Raw genomic sequence first — 16,727 nt, 5'->3', positions numbered from 1 at the left:
AAATCCAGGCTGTGGTTCATCAGCAGGTGTTGAATCCTGCTCCTGGTTCCAGCAGCGTGGAGTTAATCCAGGCACTGGGCACGATCCAATGTGCAAGTGGAAGCACAATTCCTTAGGCTTTTGGATAGACAGCCTAAATTCAGAGTCTGGTAATGTCACAGCCTGGTTTGCACTGGGGTTTAAATGGTAAATCCATAGGCAGGAGCAATGTTTCCATCAAAACAGCAGAATCCCAGAATGGTTTGGGTTGGGAAGGACATTAAAGCTCATCTCATTCCTCTCCCCTTGCCATGGGCAGGGACAACTTGCACTATCCCAGATTGCTCCAACCTGGCACGGAACCCTTCCAGGGGCAGGGTAAATGCTGTGGGACAAACTCCATGAGCCAGCAGTGCCCCTGGGGTCCCCTCTCCTGCTCAGGGCAGGGATGGCTTTGCAGGCAAGGTGCTGTTCCTGCCTTCAGCAAAGCCACCTCAGCTCAGATATCAAAAAGCAGATATAATTATTTCCTCCCACTGAGGAAAGCTTCCATTTAGCTGATTTCCTCTCCTTTCCCTCTCCAAGTTATTAATTATCTAATTACAACCACATTCTGCAGACCAGCTCGGGGACTTGTCAGGCTGCCCAGGAGCACTTAGGGGAGCTCCACCTCTCCCGGTGGTTTGGGGATGCCCACGTCTGACAGATGACAGGCTGACCCTTTCCCCATCCAGGAGTGCTCCAGGAAAGCAAAATAAAACCCAGGGAGCAGGAAGATACCACGGAGCAATTTGCTGATTTTATTTTTTTTTTAATTTATTATTTTTTTCAGCCAGCAGAAGGAAGGGGTGGAGGATGGTTTTGCTGCGCCCTGCTCCTCTCTGAATATGGCTGACACAAAACCGAGGTAAAACCAGATAAAAAGCTGGTCTGGTTCCAGGGATTTTTTAAAATCCCACCCAAGAGCAGAGAGCTCAGCACAAAGCTGCTCCCAGGGCAGAGCTGACGTCTTTAACCCTGGCTGAGACCCCCTGCTCTGGCTGCTGCTGCCCTGAGGCCTCTCCTTCCCACTGGTTCTTTCTGGTTTCCAGCTCCTGCTGGAGAACTGGGAATTCCACAGCACTTCGGTGCTGATTTCCCTCCCTGTTATGGTGAGGGGATGGTGATGGCCTGCCCTGTGGATTGTTTAGATTTTCCAGAGCTCTGGGATGGCTCTGCCACATTCCCCCTCATGCTGGTTCTGTGGAACTGGATTGGCTTTTTTTTTTTGAGGTGCATTTTGACCCAAACCGGGCTGTGATTCTGTGCAATGGTGCTCTGAAATCAGACACTGAAATCACTCTGAAATCACACTCTGAAATTAGGCTCTGCAATCACACTCTGAATCTGGCTTGTGATCCTCATGTCAGCCCAGTTTGGCTCTTGGGGGAAGTGGGAAGGAAGGGCTGAGGAAGAGGGGAAATGCCCCAAAACCCTCTGTGAGCCATCCAAGCTGGCCTTGCACACTCCCAGGGATGGGAACTGCTTTCCCCTGGGATTTCTCGGGGATTTCCAAGCATTTCTCTCACCCTAACACAGAGCCCAGCTGTGATGCCCTGCCTCAGCACAGCTTCCTCTGTTTGAGGCCTTGCTGATCCATTTTTCCCCATTTTTGAAGCATTCCCCAGCCCAGCATGGATGTCACAGGAGCTGCTGGCCTGATGGAAGGTGGCAGCAGGAGCACGGCCCTGGCTGCAGGAAATTTCCCAACAGGTCCCCCAGGCCTTTGCTTATTCAGGATTGGGGTGGGTTTGGTTACAAAAGGATTGAAATCATTTCCGTGACATGGCCGAGAGTGCAAATGAAATGTGAAATGCAGGAAAACTGCTGGAGTTTGTTTGGGTTTTTTGGTTTTGGTGGGTTTTGCTGTTTTGTTTGGTTTGGTTTTTTTTTTTTAAGGTAGCTTTTCCAAGTTCTTTTAAAGTTGAGGGTGTAGAAAAAAGGCTCTGCCCCCAGGGTTTTTTTTTGTTTTCTTGCCCTACATCGCAGGCACATTTTAGGGTGAATGGGGAAGGAAAAATCCCATGTGGAGTTGGTTCTTCTCAGAGGTAAGGCCTGAACAAGATGGGATAGAGCAAACATGTCAAGGTGAGGAAAATGTAGTGTTCATAGAATCCCAGAATGGTTTGGGTTGGGAGGGATTGTAAAGTCCATCCTGTTCCATCCCTGCCATGGTCAGGGACGCCTTCCACTATCCCAGGTTGCTCCAAGCCCTTCCTTAAACACTTCCAGGGATCCAGGGACAGCCACAGCTCCTCTGGGCACCCTGTGCCAGGGCCTCAGCACACTCAGAGTGAGGAATTTTCTTCCTCACTGCATCTCTCCTCTTTCTGGTGTAAAAAATTATTCTGGAATAGCCCCACCAGTAGCTTCAAGCGGTGCTGGGTTACAGCACAAAAGGTGATGCTCCTGCTTTAGGAAATCCCTAAAATCCCATTCCTAGCTGTTTTGGGAATAACTCCCCTAAAAAGCCCCGTGGCACAGATCAATCAAAAGATCCATGGTCAGGTTTGGACACTTGGCCTCCCAGCATCCCATGGGGTGTGATCCCCTCAAAAACCTCCCAGAACTTTCGCTGCTTGAGCTCAAACTTTTCCATGCCCAATGGTGATTCCTTTCTTGCCATTGTTTTTGTCTTGTGGGCAAATAAAAATACGGCCCAGCTGTTTCAGGGTATGGGGAGAGTGGGAAACAGCCAAAACTGCTGATGGCATCCCCATGACCAGGAGGATCACTGCTGAAGGGATGTTCCCAAATTATTTCATGGAGTTCTCAGCTGTCCCTGGAGCCAGAATGGATGGCAGCCACTCCAGAGGGTGGTTTGGGGTGGAAGGGACCTTAAAGCTCATCCCATTCCATGGGCAGGGACACCTTCCATGAGGCTGACAGCCTCATCCAATCTGGCCTTGCTTAAATTTAAATTGCTCAAATTCATTTAAATTTGAGCTTGTTTAATTTAAATATAAACCTGTTTCAGTTTAAGCCTGTCCTTGTTTAAATGTAAAACCATTTCGTGATTTGGATGGTGCAGAAAAAAGAAAAAAAGAAAGCGCCTTAAAACAGCAGAATTCCCTTGATTTTTTGGGATGTTTCCCACCACAAAAGCCTAAACCCAGAAGAAATCCCTTGATTTTTGGGGTGTTACCAGGAAAGCACAAACCCAGCAGAAATCCCTTGATTTCCACGAGGCAGGAAAGGAGGGAGCCCTGGAAAAGGCAGCAGGACCAGGCTGCAAGGCTTCAGAGGGGAGGAAGCAGCAGGGAAAGGAATTCAGATAATTGTGTCCGTGCGAGGGGGTGGAGAGAGGGCCAAAATCAGATCGAGTGCTGCGGGTAGGGACAGACTGAAACCAGATCCCCTGGCTCGGGCTGTGCTGCTCTACCCTTATCAACCATCCGCTCTTGAAGTCTCCCAGATGAAGGGAAAGCCACAATTATGTGCATCTTACAGCTGGGAAACCATTTCAAAACACATCCCTGGCAGAGGCTCATTCCTGAGCCCCAGGGAGAAGCCTCTCTCTGACTCACCCCAGCCTTTGCAGAGCTTGGGGGATTTATCTGCCCACGGCTGCCTGGAGGTGAAACATCCTCCCCGTATCCTGCAGCTCCCCAGTTGGTTATCAGGAGCAGTTTGATGGGTGTGTGGCGTGAGGAGATGGAGATTGGAGCCTTGTCTCCTCCCCTTGGGGCTGTTTCTCCCTCTCCAGACCCTCTTGTGCATCAGTTTGCTGACACCTCGCTGGCCAGGGAGAACACAGGATCCTAAAGAGGTGATGCCACAAGAAGAAGCCAAGGGGAGAGCCCTGGTCCCTTCCTGCCTGGGTCTGCTCCCAGCCAGTGGAACAGGATGGAGCATGGCCATGAGGTTAGGCAATGATCAGAGAGCTCCAGTTGTGAGTGCTCCTCTCACATATTGCTAGAAATGGCTCCATAATTTTGCTTTAAATATTTTTTCCCCCCCTCACACAGCTGCAGAAAGGGTTATTGGTGTCCACGGAATCCCAGAATGGTTTGGATTGGAAGGGACCTTAAAGCCCATCTCATTTCACCCCCTGCCATGGGTAGTGACAGTTCCCACTACCCCAGGTTGCTCCAAGCCCTGTCCAACATGGCCTTGAATGGAAAGAACCCCTTGAGAAGAAGAGAGGGATGCTCACCAAGGAGAGGAATTCAATGGCTTCTACCTGTGGGCTCAGCAACTTCCCATGGAAAAACTTTGGGGCCCAAAACACCTAGAAGGAGCCAATTCTTCAACATTTCAGGTCGTAGCCCAGCTAAAATCAGCCTTGTGGGCCTGTGCTCACCACAGGGAGAAGAAGGGAATGCTGACAAGTGAAGCATTTTGCTGCTGGGATGCTCAGATGTTCTCTGTTAGGTTCTGCAGCAATATTTGGGCAGCCAGGAATGTTGGCCCCAAGGTGCTGCGTCCCTCCCTCACCGGAAAGTTAAAACAAATATAAAAACAGCTTTAAACCAACATTAAAAAAAGCTTTAAACAGCAAAGGCCCATTTCCCCCAGCCCTGCACTCCTCCACAGGCCGAGCAGGGCTGGTGGCAGCTGGAGGAGGAGGAGGAGGCAGGTTTGTGGGAGCCCCCTTTTTGAAAACCTTGGCAGCACATCACTGGAATGGCAGCTCGGAATTGCCGAGGGGCGGGAGCCACTAATGAGCAGCGGAGCAGGGAAAAGCAGCAGAGCTGCCCCGTGTAGTCTGGGAGAGCCAGGAGCTGCCTGGCTGCCTGGTGGGTGGTTTGGGGCAACAAGCACTGAGGGACACCAGTGGCATCTCCTGGGCCAGGGATAGGGGCAAAGAGGGGCAGGAGTGGCCCCCATGGCCCTCCTGGTTCATCGTTGCTTTCTTTGGCTCAAATCCACTGCCCCACACGAAAAACAGGAGAAAGGTGTGGAACAAAGGGGGGAAAAGGCAGGGAATGAGGTGTTCTGCTGGTGCAGCTCCAGGGAAATACCCAGGCTGGGGAGGAGAGCTTGCACAGACTCTGATGTGTCCCTAAAAAGCGGCTCTGAGGCTCACACCAAGGGAGTGAGCAGCCACATCCCACCTTCCTCTGCCTCCTGGGTCCCACATCCTGCAGCCTTCCCGGATCCAGGCGGGCTCCAGCTGCCAGGCACTGCCTGAAATGCACACCCAAAACGGGGCCAAAGCAGTGGGAATGGCTGCTGGAAATCAGGGGAGCAGGGTGGACTTGTCACAGGTGGCCCATCTGCTTCCGCTGAGATGCTCACAGTGACAGATCCCACCCTGCACAGACACAGCTGGCAGCCCAAGGGGGAATTTAATTGAATTTAATGTGATTTAGGACAAAGCTGGCAGTCACTGGGACATGGTCTCTGGTCCCTCTATGCCTCTGCAGGGATAAACAGCACTGAGATATGAACTGGGCTGTGAGAACACCCCCCTGCCTCCACTCCGTTTTAGGAGAGCAGATATTATTGGCCAGAGGGAAACCTTTCCTCCACCCCCTCAGCGCTCCTGCCAAAATAATACAAATTCTAGGAAAGACACCTTCTCTAAAAATAAACATATACATCTGTGCCTTTCTTCTTTTTCCAAGGGAACTCTGTTGGTCTGGCCTGCTCAGCCAGCAGCTCCTCTGCTCTCACAGTTTTCCTGTGTGCAGCTGCAGTTCCCAAGCCCCAGCAGCAGCAGCATCCCTGTGGGATGCTCTGGGATTTTCCTACCCCACGGATGAGACTTTTCCTATGTTTCCCCACTTTGCCTGTCCTTGCACAGATTAAATATTTTGGGAGCAAGTCTGGCTGTACCTGCGGCTGAGCATAAGGAGGAGCAGCCTCAGTTTCTTTCATCAGTGCAGCACAAAGGCTCTGTAGTAACTTCTACTCCTAGGAGTAAATCAGGGGAAGGATGACAGCCATCCATTATGACTGACTCAGCTGCGTGGATTCATGCCAGTGGAATTAATAACAACACAACCCCCCTGTTTTAAAAGCATCTAGGGTTTAAACTCCTTCTTTCAAATAAAATAATGGAAAAACAAACAAGCAAAAAAAAAAATTGGGGCCACCCACTAAAAAGCAGAGACATAAAACCCACGGAATTCTGGGGGGTTCTGGGAACAATCCACAGGACAGGTATGCCCCGGGAACTCGGGGTGCTTTTTCATGTCCCTGACACAAAGCAGCTGAGACACCTGCAGGCCAGATGTGCACAGCTGTACGTATGCTGCTGCCCATCAGCCCTCGGCTCCCACCCCGCTCCAGATGCTGGCCCTCACAAACACAGCTTGGAGGGCCCGGCTGGAGGGGGGAGCTGGGAGGTCAGGCGTCTCCCCCTTCTCAGGAGTCTCCTCCGCACGCAAAGCCCTCAGCAAGAGTCCCCCTGGCCTGCACCGTGCAAATCTGGGCCAGAGATCCCCAGGGGAAATTTGGGGAGAGACACTGGCATCTCACAGCTGTGAAGTTTTAATGCCCCTGCATTAAAAATTGCCCCTGGTGGGGGAGGTCCCACCCCCTCTGCATTTAAGACCCCAAAACCTCATCAATACCCGCCATGGAATTGGTGTATTCTGTTTTTTATCCACAGTTTTGCCATCTCTCCGTGGGCACATATGTAAAGTATTTTATCTTTTCCTGCAAAAAAGTATGGCACTTGTGCCTACAACTCTGGGAAGCAAAATCTTGCCTGTCCTGAGTTAGCCTTGGAGATGACTGCTGAAAAAAGATCCTTTTTCTTGGCATTTGGAATAGGAATGAAGCAGTGTTTGCTTCTCAAAACTGCCAAAGAAAGGCTGGGGCAGCTTCCCTGCAGCATGGATGGATTTAATCCTGTTTTTACTCTCATGGATCCTTACAGAGCACCACAAGGAGCCCTCAGTGGGAAGAAGCCAGGAAGATTCCCCATCTCCTTGCCCGCTGTGCTCAATGCCCAGGTTTTGGACTCCCATCCCAGGTGACATTCCCAGATGTCTGCAGGAGAAAGGATGCTACTCTGGCATCTTTCCCCCACTATAAGGCACACCCTGAAAGTCCCTGAATTCCTCAATCCCAATTCCCTGGCCCCATCCTCAGTGTTTCCCACATGGCAGGTGCTGTTCCTTGTTCCCCGGGCTCTGAGCAGTGGAGGTGCTTCAGCCCCAGGACTTTGGGAAGGGATTGTGCCTGGCCAGGTCTCCATCTGGGATTAATCAGCATGTCTTCCTTGAAGTCAAGGGGCCAAATTCTCACTTGGAATAAACCGGCTTAACCCTGCTGCAGTCAATAAAGGCCCTCTGATCTTTTTTTTTACGGCAAGAATTGCTCAACTCTTTAAAATACCTGGGGTTAGAGGGTGCTGCCCTCGTGAAGGGGGAGTTGTATTTTATATGACAAACAGTCCTGCTGGGGGAAGGAGTCCTAGACATGGAGTGAGCCACTCTGGATTTTGTGGGGCTGGGGTAAACCATTGGGGTTGGGGTTTTGGCACCCCGGGAATGGTGACAGTGACTTGAAATTTGAATAGGTGTGATAGGCCCAGCTTGCTCTGCCTGCCTTATCTCCTCTTGCTCTTTCTCTCCCTTTTCCTTGTCCTGGCAGCTACATCAGCACAGCACAAGCCTGGCAAAAGCCACCCTGAGTCCCACATCTCCCCTCAGCCCCACATTTCTTCCAGCCTTTAGAGCAAGTACCACACAGTACAGTTGTTTTCCTAAACTTTACAGCTGCTGCCTTCCATGGAGATGGCGTTGCCCATGCTTAGAATCACAGAATATCCCATTTAAACCAGGTTTAAAACCCTTAAACCAGGCTTCTTACACCAAGCCCTCTGGATTTCAGCCCCAGCCCTTTAAGGTACTCAGCCTGTTCCCTGCCCTGGTGTTTATAACCATGTCTACCCCTCTCTTTCCTCTTCCTCCTCCTCTCCTTGCCAGCCTCTTCCCAAGGGCTTCCTGGGGGTGCCCAATTCTTTGGGGTCTCTTGTGGAGGGCCAGGAGCTGGATTTGATGCAGGCAACAGCAGAGTGGCTGTGAATCTCCCCTGGGGCTGGTCAGGGTGGGGATATTTTATCTTTATTTCTGTGGGTTTGGATGCTGCCATCCTCCTCCCGTGGTCAGCGCATCCCCCCAGTCCCCGTCCGGGCTCTGAGCATCCATGAATCATTTTTCCAAGACTCCAAGGAGCAGCATCACTGCCTTGAGCCCGGCATGGGGCTGGCCAGCTGTTTATGGGCTTCCCTGAAACTGCTCCATGGGTCGTGTTGGGCAGGGAAACCACAGGGAGTGGTACAGAGAGCCAGATCTTACTCACACCCTCTTCAGTTTCCAGCCTGGATAGTGCCAGGAGCTTCCCAACCCTCTGCTCTGCTCCAAAAGCCTCCCCTCCCATCAATGAACACCCTGAGGGGTTTAATTCCCGAAGCAATGACTGACTAATGATTTCTAGAATCTTCTTTTATTCTGCTTGCTGTCTGTGCTGCTGCTCCCTGTCCCTTTCCTATCAATAAATTATCCCCTTCAGAGCTCTCGTGTCAGCTTTTCATCACACTTCTGGATTTTAGGGGTAAAACAAAGTTATCACTCCCTTGCTGCTGCTTTCCAAAGGGAAGCAAACACCAAGTTCAAATTTTCAGAGGAAGAAGTGTGCAGAGCTGGAACCTCTCTGCTCGAGGAGCAGGCAGATTGGCTGGTCAGTGTTTAGCAGAGGATGCAATCAAATGTTCAATATTGCAGTGTGTGCTGCACGAGTGTGGAAACCCCCAGAGCACCGGGAATATTTCTCTGTCTGCTCTGGGGTGCCCTGACCCCCAGGACAGCACTGACTTTGACCCTCATTCATGGAGAAAGTTTCCTAGAGTTCAAGATAAACTAGAATCCACAAAAGTGTGAAATAGATTACAGAGAGCAGTGTAGGTGTGTCACTGGTGAGAAATTGAGGTTTTTGGGATTTTTAGTGAGTTGCGGATGGAAGCAAGATGGAGGGCACGGGGTGTCGTCCTGGGTTTCTTCTTCATGCTTCTTCTTCCTCCTTCTCCATGGGTTTGGGTGGCATTTTGTAATTGGGCAGAAAAGTCCCCATTGCACGTTCTTTGGGATCAGTTATCGGGTTAAAAGGGGAAATAATCCAGGTGTCAGTTCTTAATTGGATAGTTTAGTCTTAGGAGACCTTATAACAAGAGATTGTTGGCCATTTTGTGCCTTCTGATGAAAAGCTGCCCAACTCACAGCAGTGAGACTGTTTTACTGATAAAAATAATAAACACTTGAGTCTGAACATGAACTACCTCCTCAAGTGCCTTCAACCCAGACCCAGAGAAACCAACAACTGCTACCACCACACTCGGGGAGCAGGCAGATCAGCTGGGCAGTGTTTAGGGGAGGATGCAATCACATGTTCAATATTTCAGTGAGCTGCTCAAGGAGCAAACAGATCAGCTGGTTGGTGTTTAGGGGAGGATGCAATCATATGTTCAATATTTCAGTGTGTGCTGCTCGAGGAGCAAGGAGAGGATGCAATCACACGTTCAATATTTTAGTGTGAGCTGCTCAAGGAGCAAACAGATCGGCTGGTTGGTGTTTAGCAGAGGATGCAATCACATGTTCACTATTTCAGTGAGCTGCTCAAGGAGCAAACAGATCGGCTGGTTGGTGTTTAGCAGAGGATGCAATCACATGTTCACTATTTCAGTGCGAGCTGCTCGCCCCGCTGGCCGGCTGGGGTTTAGCACATGCTCTGCTGACTCAGAGCAGCGCAGCCAGCGACTCCCAGGAACATGATTTGTGTGCAGCACGCACTCAGCAGCCTAGGGGAAAAAAGCCCTGGAAAATCGGTTTCCACGGTCTTTTCCAGCCTGTCATGCTGCAGAAGGGCAGATGTGTGTTCTCCTGTCTGCAGTTGTCAGGTTTTTGGGGTTTGGGTGATTAAAGGAACGGGTTAAGTGGACGAGTGAGCGCGGCTGACTCAGCTCGGCAGCAGCTGGCTGGCCTTGTTTAGGTTTGCCAGCTGCAAAAGCCGGGCTTGTTTGAGCCTCGGTGAGTGACCCCTGCGAGGTTCCCACTGGGATAATAACCTGTGGCACTGATGCAATCCCTGCTCTGGGGGGAGCAGGAGGAGCAGCATCTGCTCCCAACAAAGGCTCCGTGCTGGATCTTGGCCGTGCTGCTCCTCTCTGGGCTCCACTGCGGGCAGAGCTGAGCCCAGCTGAGCCCAGCTGAGCTGAGCTGGTGCTGCTGGGAGCCAGGGGCTTGCTCAGAAGTTGCTGATGGGCTCCTCTGCTCGGGTTTGCAGCTCAGGAATCTCAAAATGGTTTGGGTTGGGAGGGACCTTTACAGGTCGTCTGATCCGACACCTTCCTCTGGACTGGGTTTTTTCAAGCCCAGGGGTGAAGGGAACCTCTGGTTGATGCTGAACATCTTTTCTGCTCTGTACAACTGAGTTTTACACACGGTTTATACTTGCAGTACAAGATGTTTAAGTTTGGAATTCTCCAGGTTAAACCAGCGTGTGGTATTTGTGAAGGGAGGGAGGTTGGGTGTTACATTTAGTGACTGAAATGAGGTTTGGAGGCTTATTAGGAAATCAGATTGAATGCAGGGAGAGAATAGGGAAGCTTGGATCTGTCTCTGTCTAGAGAAACGTGTTCATGCTTCTGCACACAACACACAGATCATCTGTGATCCCAGATTCAATTAAATATCTGGGTGTGGGGGATGTCTGGGGTGACTCAATTTAAGAAATTCTCACTCCTCTGTTTGCTTTTTACGTGTTAAAAATGCTTTGGTTTTCTTGTGAAATTTCTAGTTGCCGTTGTTACACAGGCACAGATGGGCCTCACCATACCATAAAACCACAGAATGATTTGGGCTGGAAGGGACCTGAAACCTCATCTTGTTCTACCCCCTGCCATGGGCAGGGACACTCTGCTATCCCAGGCTGCTCCCAGCCCATCCAGCCTGGCTCTGGACACTCCCAGGGCTGGGGAAGATCTGTATCTGTGTGTGCACTGCACTTTTCACCTCCAGCACAGCACTTCCCCAGCAGTAAACATCAGTGTGAATCTATGCACAGACATTCAGGTTAAAGGCTCCCTAAAAGCAGCAGTAATTGAAATCAACCCCAATAAATGAGATGATTTTGCCTGAAATGGCAGAAGAAATGCAAGTGCTGGGCCTCCTCCCCTCACGGATGCACCCGACAGGAACCCTAACCTGACATCCCACACGGTTCGGCTGAAAAAAGTGATCTCTGCCCCCTCCATACTTATTTATATTTTCAGTTGACTGCATAATCTGGCCCTCTAGAAAGTCCCTTCAGGAGGTCACACAGCTGAAATAATAGCTAATGAATTTGTAAGAAAATTATTTCAGACTTATTAAATGCTTTCTTCCTTCCCTTCCAAGTGTTTGCATGCCGTTCCCAAGCTCTGTGGGGTTGGAATAAGGAGGCTGGCAGGACTGTGCCAGCTCCAGACACTTCAGGAGAGCTGCTGGCATTGCTTTTCCTTCCAGAGATAATCTCATTCTGCTCCCATCTCCTCACTTGGCTGTTCCACCTCTGCTTTTGGGAGGGCCTTAAGGCCAGGGGATGAGGCTGCTGGAATTCTCTAGATGATTTCCATCTCTGCTCCATTAATCATGCATTGGTTTGGGTTGGAAGGGACCTGAAAGATCTTTGAGGGTGAAAAGACCTGAGTTTATTCCTCCAGTGCCTGGTTACACCAGCCAGGCCCTGGCTGCAGGAATTGGTGATTTGGTCTGCTCTGAGGGGATCTGCCCCACTTCTCCATGGATGCCAAGATCCTCCTGTGTGCATGGGCTGGGGCTTAATTTTTGGGGACTCACTGCCTGGCTCCCTGGTGAGATCCAGCCAAGTCATCTTGTTGGCTGAGCCTGTGGGATTTTCCTTGCCAGGCAAAGGAGCTGAGACCAGACATGGAGACAGCCCAGGACATGTGGGGACAGCTCTGACCAGCTTGTGCCTTCACTTGGACTTGAGCTGTGTGCTCCAAACTTGACGATGCTGCTTCATCCTTACTTATGCTGCTCTTGTGTGTCAGGGATTTTAGTTTTTCCTAGAGAGCCAAAGAGTAACTAAATGATAAAGGCTGCTGGATAGGAGTTTAGGCTGGAGTTTTCAAAAGAATCAAGAAAACTTGGTGTCTTTCAAAAAACTCCCAGCTCTGGAGGGGCCCTAAATCTCTTTGGCTTCAGTCTGCTCATCATCAACCCCAACAGATTATTAACTTGATTAATCAGTTAATGTAGTATTTTTAATAGGGTAAATTTCCAGCCTTTGGGTTTTAGGTGGAAAAGCTTGAGCATGTAATCTTTGAGTTTTAACTAGCAAAAAAGAGCTGAAAATAAATTTTCTGGAATCCTGCCTCAGTTCATGTCTGATTAGAACTGGAAATTGCCTTGGAATAAGGAGGGACTGGAGGAAAATTACTCCGAGAGTTATTTGGGCCTGAATGATCCAACAGCACTACTCAGGCAGTTTTCCCTGCCCTGAGTTTTACATCTGTGTGCTGACCAGAATGGTGACTTTTATTTTTATTTAAAGCATCCCCATCCCTACAAAAACCTCTGGTGGTTTGTGAGCCACATCTCTGCTGATTTAAATCACGCCTAAATCTTTAAGGCCAGCCTGATTTATGCTGGAACTGCTGGCTCATCAGCTTTCCCTTTAATCACTGGGGTTGTTGGGACTCTCCAGCCCCCCTCAGTCACTTTGCAGGATCCTGCTCGAACCGGAGGCCTCGGGATGGCTCCAGCCCAAGTGACCTCCTCGGGATCCTGGGGCAGAATTCTCCTGGTGGTACCCTGAGATCAGCAGATGCTGGCCTTTCTCTCAACTCCCACTCAGTGCCTCAAATCCCAGGGAAAGCTCTCCTTCCGCTGCTACACCCTCTGCTTTGAAGACAAAAGATGATTCAACAAGATATTTGAAGTTGGGGGGGTGGTGTGTGTGTGTGTGTGTGTGTGAGGAGGGAGTTGGATGGTTCAGCTGCCTTCCAAAACTCACTGGGCTTTCCAAAGCTAGAATTAGGACATTTCCAAAGCTGAAATCAGGACATTTCCATGCTCAGCTTGCCCTCTCCAGAGCTGCCCTGGCACTGATGCATGGCAAGACCTGTAGCAAAGCTGATTCTCCTGTTTGCAATTCTTCTCCTAGTCCTTCCCCAGCTATGTGGCTGAGATGTCCTCTGCCTCTCAAAAGCCCCAGAAGAAAAGCAGCCTGTGGATAAATGATTTGGGGTTGTGATGGCTGTGATGAGCCTGTGCAACTCCAAGGAGAGTCTGGGTGCACCAAGTGGGTGCCTGTGGAGCCAGAGTCCCGCTATTGGTTTGGGCTGTATTTTATTTTATTCATGGCACAGCCTCTCTCTGCTTGTTTGGGAAGTTTTTCCCTACCCTTGCTGCCTGGAGCAGATCCCAGAGAGCAGCACAGCCTGCTCTCTTCATTATCTGCCCCACTAATGCCTCTTTTTTTATTTTTCCCCTCCCTCCTTAGGTCACTTGTTTTGGGTCACTTTATCCTCAGAGCTGAACCCACGGCAGGGTTTTCCAGCTTTGTTGCTTCTGTGACTCAGGAGGGATGTTTTGCTCTCATTTATTAGTTTTTCTGGACAGAATACAAGCGGTTAAACACTTCAGAGAAGCTTATTCTGTATTTACAGCCGAGGTAGGTTTCTAAATCAACAGTAGGTCGTGTGTTGGAGTGACTCACAGAGCTGCTTAACCTTTTTCCTTCCGTTTTTGTCCCCCTCCAAATCTGAGGCACAGCAACATCTGCAATTCAGATCTCTGAGATGAGAAGCTCTGAAAGGAATATAAAGGGCTGAATGTAAATCCAGCCTGGGTGGCACATGAATCCTTTCCCTCTGCTGGCAGGGTCCTGCCTGCTGGGGAGGGGCAAGGTGGGCACTGCAAGAGTTAATATTTGCTTTTTGGAGGGGAAACTGAGGCACCATCCAGCTGGAAAGAGCCTCAGCATCCCGTGGCACTTGTGCTGCCTGCCAAAAGCAGTGGGAAACAGGCTGGAGATGACCAGAGCAGATGGGAGCAAGCTGGGGGCTCCCTCCTCACCCATCGCCCCTGCAATTTGCTGTGCTTCCATGTGTATGTGTGTGGTTTTTATTTTTGGGGTATATTTAATGAATGTTTTGAATGAAACAAACATTATTGAGAGAGGAATAGAACTAGAAACAAGTTTCAAAAAATAAACCTTACAAATAAGACTAGATACTTTAGAGAAATAGCTTCTGATTGTAATAGCATAAATTATAACGTCTATACTGTCTCTCCCTTCTTATCAGACTAAAAACAAAATAAAAGTTTTTAAAATGCTTCTCAATTACCCCATCTCTAAGTCAGAAAAGGGTATAATCTGACACTTCAAACCCCCTTTTTTCAGTGTAGAGTCACAGACCCCCCCTTGTTCCTTAGCAGCAAAGCAGGCCTGAGACATTTTCACTCCGAAATCCCAACCAAACCCCTGCACATCCCCTGCCCAGCAGCATTTAGTGACTCTCTTCTAAGTGATCCTTGAAATGTCTCAGATTTTGGGGTCTGTCCCTCCCCACTCCTTGCCCCAGGATCTTCAGGATGGTCCTGCCAGCTCTCTGTGCAGTGTTTGGGGTCTCAGCCTGTGCTGAGGTGCTGCAGGAGCCCCATGGGCACCACATCTCTCGGGGCTCCAGCTGCTTCTCATGCACCCCAATCTTTGGATTTTTAAGGAATCCAGTCCCTCAGGGAAGGGCAGATGCTTTCTGTGGCTATCAGCAGCTCTGGAGGATGCTTGTCCTGCAGGATTAGGGCCGACCTGGGAGGTTTTGTTCCTTGTGTTTAGGCCACAAATTGCCTTGCCAGCTCTGTGTGGTTTTTCCCTCATGAAAGGACTGCACTGCCCAACCCTCTTGGAGTCATCTTTAAAAACTGGGGTTGTTTGTTGAAGTGGCTGTTGATAAAGGAATTGGGTAGACATGTGCTTTTTGTGTTTAGAGCTAATTTAAAATCTCCTGTTAAGAGGAGGATTGGACAGGGTTAATCACGTACTCAGGAAAACACAGCAGAGAAATTTTTTTTTTTTTTTAAGAGTTTTTCCTTTAGAAAGGCAGCTGTGACTGCAAGGTGGAAGCACACTCTGACCCTAAATTAAATAACCTGGCAGTCTGCTCTCCTGATGATCACTGACGTGGGATGTGCCCAGTGCAAAATTTGGTTCCTCCTTTTCTCGGGCAGTGAGACAGCTCCTGGCTGCTCCCAGATATCCCTGATGGACACACAGGAGATGTTCTCCTGGGATGCAACCCCAAGCCCACCTGATTCTTGATTTAATGCAGTTTACCCTGCCCTCTAGTGCCAGCAGGTGCTGAGCCAGCAGCTCCTGTGGTTTTCCACCTTTTCCTTCTCCCAGCCTGGGGAATCTGCGGCTGCTGGGGCTGCCAGGCTGGGGAGAGAGGAAGGAATGTGGCCAGAAATGTCTGTGCACAAATGTGTGGGGAGCGGGCACCTCAGAGCAGCTTTGGAGCGAGCACCATTGGTTGGAAGGAGCTTTTGGAGATGTTTGCAAGGAAAAATGAGCTTTGTGAGGGGAATGGGAATACACGTGGCAGGCCGTGCGAGGGGAGGCTTCGGAGCTTGTTTCAATGATGAGCTTGAAGTGAAATCTTCAAGCCTGGGAAGTGCTTGGAGATGTAAGGGATGGGGGAACAGCTGGAGATAGATCTCTTGCTTTTCTCTCGAAGGAAAGGGAGGATAATTTTCTGTTTAGGAATTCATCTGAGAGCCTTTTGTCTCCTTCTCTGCCAGGAGGGGAGGCTCCCTGTACAGCCGGGGCTCTGCAGGCACAACAGTGCTCCCCAAATCCCCTCCCAGCCCACCGTACCTCCCTCCCTCTCTCTGCTGTGACCCTCCTGGTACTTTGAAGAGCCCAGCAGAGCAAAGGTGTGGAATGTGCAGGGGTGCGGTGCCACCCTTGGTGCTGGCTCTGCCGGGCTGGGTGTCCCTGCCTCCCTCACGCCCTCCCTCTCTCCCTCACGCCGGCCGGGCCCGCCGCAGCCTTTGCACAATTTCCTGGGTTATTTCAAGCTGTCGGGAAGGTCCGGCCGAGCTCGGGAGGGGCAGGCAGGGCTTCGGAACGCCAGCAAAAATGGAAAAACAGCCTCGGATAAGTCTCCTCCTCCCCTGTCCCCTCATCTTGGATCCCAAATTGGGGAAAGGCCGGTGGCGGGGGGGAACACCAGAGCAGCACCCCGAGCCTGTGGGGTGACCCCCGGCTCTGCTGTGCTGACGCTGGCGGAGCTCTCAGGGTGGGTTTGTTTCTTTAAGGTGTCTCCCAGAGGGAGGATCAGCCAAATGCGATGTGGCAGCTCTGGTAACTCCTCTTGGCTTTCAGCACGGCCCTAGCTGATCGCACAACTTGCTAGTGAAGAAGGTACAGCTGTCCAGGCCTTGGCAGGCATCCCCACCCTCCGCTCGCTGCCAAATCCTCGCTCGCTTTTTTATAAAAATTCTTAAGTTTCCTAAGAGAATGGAAATGGAGCAGCCTCATCTGCCTCCCAGCCCCATCTGATACCTCCTGGACCTGCTGGAGCAAAGCCTGGTGTCCCTGCATCCCTCCGTGCTGCTGGGATGTTGGCAGCCAGGGAGAGGGAGAGCCCGAATTCCAGGGCTGCTCTCCTGCTCCCAGGGGCTGGGGAGGGGACCAGGGTTAAGGCTTGGGGTGCCAGCAGTGCCAGCACAGGGCTGGAGCTGTGGTTG

The 16,727-nt window shown here is 50.5% G+C and overlaps 1 protein-coding gene across 1 annotated transcript in view; it reads right to left on the bottom strand.

Moving 5' to 3' along the window:
- The window catches only part of TWIST2 (twist family bHLH transcription factor 2), a 27,513-nt gene that overhangs the window by 916 nt on the left and 9,870 nt on the right, over positions 1-16,727 (bottom strand). The window lies entirely within an intron of this gene.

This window comes from Geospiza fortis, unplaced genomic scaffold, assembly GCF_000277835.1.
Source record: "Geospiza fortis unplaced genomic scaffold, GeoFor_1.0 scaffold46, whole genome shotgun sequence".
Taxonomy (NCBI): Eukaryota; Metazoa; Chordata; class Aves; order Passeriformes; family Thraupidae; genus Geospiza; species Geospiza fortis.
Note: the sequence above shows the minus strand (reverse complement) of the source record. Positions and strands in the feature narration are given on the sequence as shown.